Source organism: Phasianus colchicus, chromosome 5, assembly GCF_987193195.1.
Source record: "Phasianus colchicus chromosome 5, bPhaCol1.hap1.1, whole genome shotgun sequence".
Lineage (NCBI taxonomy): Eukaryota > Metazoa > Chordata > Aves > Galliformes > Phasianidae > Phasianus > Phasianus colchicus.
The window spans coordinates 9,762,197-9,767,172 of record NC_143440.1 but is presented as its reverse complement, the minus strand read 5'-3'; the positions used below and the strand labels follow the sequence as shown (position 1 = coordinate 9,767,172).

Here is a 4,976-nt window from a genome sequence, read left to right as displayed (position 1 = left end):
TCACTAAGAATGTAGAACTGAACTTTCCTGAACTTTATGAACAGTATTGACAACAGATTCTTCAGAGTAAAATATCACACATTTTCCAGTGACTTGTGGTAAGTTGTGCAAGCAAAATGTTAGGCTGACCAATTTTTTTTGTCAAAAAATAGTGCATTAAGTCTACATGCCCAGAATATTTTCCAATTCTTATAGGTAAATCTGAGGGCCCAGTATATGACTGAAGTAAAGGAAACTGAGGTAATATTTGTGCCTGTTAGTATAAGTAGAGCTGTACCACCTCTTACAAGTTAGATAGAAATTCTGTCTGTAAAGTCCAGATCTGGAACTGATTATCAATGATTACAATGTTAAACTGCTTGATGTGTTTGGGTGCACTGTTTAGTTTGTTTCTTGTGATAGTTTATAGCTGTTCTTCACTTAAACTGGCAGCTACCTCTTGAATAAAAACGACTTAAACTTCTTTTGCCTTTACAGCTTAAAGTCAAAAGCCATTCTTTTCTGTCAAATATGGTTGTCTTTATGAAGTGCAAATTGCTGTGTTGTATCTATATTTGGTTATTCTTCTAGTTAGCCTGGCTAGGATGGCAAAAACTTTTAAATATCTACCAGGCATTCCTGAGAACTTCTGAATAAAATGGGTTCATTTATTTGACTATGTAAAGCAAACTTTGACTCATCCCCTGTATCAATAACTCCACTAAGATATTTGATTTTTCTCAGTTACTCAGAGGACCCATATGTTTTTTAGTTTACTGACATAACATTTCTTCTATGAAGAAGATAGCAAGACTGATTGTGACATTTTCTCAGTCGTGTGCGATGACACTTTTGAAATTGCAGCAACCAATTGCTAACTACTGGTGTTGACTCAGGCATGAGATTTTCAAAAGGTGTGCTTACTTTAGAGATTAGTGTATCATGTTTCCATCTGTTGGATAAATATTTTTGACTGTGTGTGAAACCTCGAATAGAAGTCAACCCAGATGCTCAGGAAATTTCTCATCTAACTGCTGAAAAGCAAAAAGGTGAGATTAAAAAAATCCTTTCAAAGCATTTGCCAAGCAGGACTCAGGCAAGCAGAAACTCTTTTGGACTGCTTTTTGAACTATGTAGTAGAGTAGTAGTCACCTGAGATTTCGGACTTCAAGAATCCCAAGATTAAAACTAGCAATCCTTGAGAAAGTGCAAACAAATCTTACTGATAGCATATGATTAGCCAGCAGGTGGGAGATGTAAATCAGTATCTTGGAGAGAATCAGGAGATATGAGAATGGCAGAGGGTTGTATGCTCTACAGTTGCATTCCAGGAAATCTGACCTTGGGTTATTTTGGATACTGGCTGATAGGAGCCTTTTCCTTGCTGTCATAGAGCAGTGGCTGAAGAAATTGCAACCCTCCTTTTTCCATTTTATCCTACTGAATTTACAGACAGGATTGATGCAAGCAGGTGAGACTGAAATAGACTGAAATCCTATTGTGTAAGCTCCCACTTTGCCTGGCATAGCAGAGATTTCCCTTTCCCTCACAGGGGATGTTTGGTAGATAGATACTGGAAGTGTTCCTTCAGTGTTCTAAAAACAGTATTTTCTTTGGTAAATACACCTATTTTCCCCTTCCCCTCTTCACTGAGATTAAATAACCTCTTTGGAACATTCTGTGTACTCCTTTTGTGACTTCACTTGACTAGATCTGAAAGGATCTGTTATCAATTAGAAAACTGCTGGGCAACACTGGTGTACTTTTATTGGCCCTAATTTTTTTCTTTTTTGTCTGTCTGTGTATTTGTCTAGCATAAAGCAAAACCAGATAAAGTAGGAGAGATTAAGAGAACACGAAGGAGGGACAAATTCATGTTGTTGGCCGTACTTAACAGGGTTAATGAATGCAGGTAAGGACAAAACTTTTCTTGGACTCAGTTATGACTTCTGTTGAATGCAGCCACTTGGGGACTTGGTGACCTGACAGGCCTTCAAATACCATGTGATTTTAGGAAAAACAGTTTGCTAACCTGAACAGCTGGCTAACCTGTATATTTTTCCTTTTTTTTTTTTTTTTTTTTTAAATTTATTTTTATTTCACTTAGATTCCAACTAAGGCACTCAGCAACTGTGGTCTTGGTACAAATTCCTCTTGTTACTTTCTCAATGCTTTTCCATGTTTTCCCAATCTTGTCTAGCAGAATAGGAATCAGAGTGGAAGTAACTATTTGGGCTGTAGAATTCAACCCCCTGCTGCTGCAGGAGTCACATCTCATAAAACCAACCAAGCTCGATCTTGAAACTACTTTATCACCTACATTACCTGTACTGAGAGATTCTCTCACTGCTTTGCAACCACTGTTTCTGAACTTGTAGGGCTCTGCTCACCGCTAGAAGAGAAGCCTCTGTAAATAAAATTGCCCTCCTCTAAAAGCATCCTTGCAAGTAAATTTTTTTTTGTAGCTGATAAAATGCAGGATATATGTACAGAAATATGGTATTTAGGTCTTTGTGTCTTTCCAGTTACCCTTGTTAGAATGCTATTCTAGGACTCCACCTCCTTTCCTTTTCCAGTCTTCACAGCTGTATAACCTGTACCTGAAAGGTAGTTACCCAGCTTGCAAACTTGGTAGTGCAGTTTCTTAGATTGTTACAATATATACCTTTATTTAAGATATGTTTAAGATTGTGGTGAGTTAAGGGAGTGAACAAACTATTGCTTTGTCAATATATGTTCCATGAAGAGTGGAATAAAGTGGAACATCCACGGTTGCTGAAATATTTTGTAGCAGGGGAAGAATGCTTGGCTTTTGTGTGAGTATTACAGGGCTGAGACTAAATACAAAAGCCTCGTAAATAAAAAATATTGTAGAACATCTTAGCTGTGTGTTTAAAGTCAGCATTACAAAACTTTTCTGTCTATGGGGAGGATTTTCTTCTAAAATGAAAAGTAGTATTAATATCTTTATGACAGCTTTTCTATTTTGGTGAAAAAACTTGAAAAGAGAAATAGCATGATACAGGCCTGTGGTTTTTTGGCCAGAAACTGGAAAGAGAACAATATCCTTAGAATTCCATTTTCCAGCTTTTTATTTTTGTGAGTCAGAACATCCATATTCTTCAGTGATTATCTGTGAAGAAATTCTAAGCATGTAGAGGCTTGTCTATCCTTAGCCACGCTATTAAATTGTTCTGTTCTTTCATTTCTGGCTGATTTCCTGATACCAGAACAGTCTGAGTTGATTCTGTAGAGTATGACTAGGATTATAACTGAAGTATTCTTTTCTATTTTTTTAAATAAAGATTTAATTAGATTCCTATAGATAGAATATCAGCTGAAGTCTAAACCTAAGGATTTAATAGCTGCCCCTGAAGAGGGAAATAATATGGAGGTTTTTTGAGAAATGCAATATAAATCATATAATTCAAACAGTACCTGTTTAGGATGATGGTTTTTTTTAATTCATGTTTTAATTATCATGGAGTCATTCAAAAAAGTTGACTGTTGACTGTAAAGGATGGAACTCCTTTACATATTCCTTTGAGCTGTTTACTGATCCTTTTAGGTCACAAGCACAGAAATTATTGCTTTTGATTGGGGTCTGGCAAAGTTTGATGTAAGTGTTTGATATTTAACCCTATGAATGTGACTGTAAAATTCTAGAATGGTCACCTAGGGTGCAGAAACGGAGAATACCTCTATGGATGCAAGAGATCATCTGTATCTTTATAACAGAATTGCAAATCATCTTACTAATCCTCTTTTGTCCTAATAGCAATTATTGGATATTTCTTCTACATTCAGAGAGTTTGTTAAGAGTATTTAATGCTTTTGGCTGCAAGGTGCATCAGCTGGGAGTTACTTTTTTGAGTTTGGGAAAATCAGAGTCTGTTCATACTTTGTTTTGCCACATGATGTCCTCCTAATCTAGAACAATCAGAGAACGTGTGCACTCTATTTTCAATTGTAAGATACTGTAAGATTCAGACATTTATGTATAAGATAAAATTCTTGTTACATGCCACTGCTGTAGATAATCAAAAGGATCCATGTCATTTTCCCTGTTGCTGTATACGAGTTGTGAATGTTTCTTTTGAGTCTCTGCATTACAAATACAGCCTTATGAAATGAAATACCTGCATTGACATTCAAAGCCTAGTAAACTGAGGTGTTTTCATTTGTTCTATTTCAATGACCATGGTCCAGTTTGGGTCTACTGGCACTGCTCACTGCTTTATACAAATATTTGGTGTTTATTTTTTTCACCAAGGCATAATTTAAATATTCCACATTACATGAGAGTTATTAATCTTTTTATGAATAACTGAACAACATTTCTAGTGCTTGTTTTTGAAGAATAGCACAAAAACCATCTTCAAATTTCTTGTCCTTTGTGTCCTTTGGCTTTAAGCAAAAAATAGTAACCTTTGTAATGATAATGCCACGTTTATGTGTACATAGGGCTCCATGAATGCTATTTTTCTGTTTCATAAAGGCAGGGGATTCGTGTCACGTTTTCTTATTCCAAACAAAGGAAAATGTTTTGTTTAAAAACTGAAGAATCTCAGCTTTAAGAAAAAATGCTCGTGACTGTGCTGAAGACCTGCACCCACTAGAGGCCAGTAGGGCACTTCCTCCAGCCTGCCATTGAGCCTTCCATTCTCCCTGCTGTCTCAGTGATTAAATTTTAGTTCTTTCAAATATTTAATGCAATAAAAAAATTTTAAAAAAGAAATCGCTTCATTTGCAGTAAAAGATTCGTTTTCTCTGCGGATTCTACCCATGTGTTTCTATGCGTGTGAATATATATGCATAGATGTGTATTTCTCATCTTTTAGGAAGCAGTGCGGATGACAAGTAAAATTTAACCTCTTCCTGTTCATCTAACGTTTTACTATGGTGGAGATTTGAATTAGGAACAAACTCTTTCTAACAGCACATACTTTACATGGTGGTGAATAATGGGAAAAGAAAAAAATTCCAATATATGTATC

General features: G+C 36.0%; 1 long non-coding RNA gene across 1 annotated transcript; it reads left to right on the top strand.

Moving 5' to 3' along the window:
- LOC149917730 (uncharacterized) lies at positions 1 to 4,756 on the top strand. Its single transcript, XR_016466679.1, has 3 exons — positions 1 to 98; positions 1,794 to 1,891; positions 4,478 to 4,756. It is a non-coding gene; the product is annotated as an uncharacterized LOC149917730 (long non-coding RNA).
- The last annotated feature ends 220 nt before the right edge of the window (positions 4,757 to 4,976 follow it).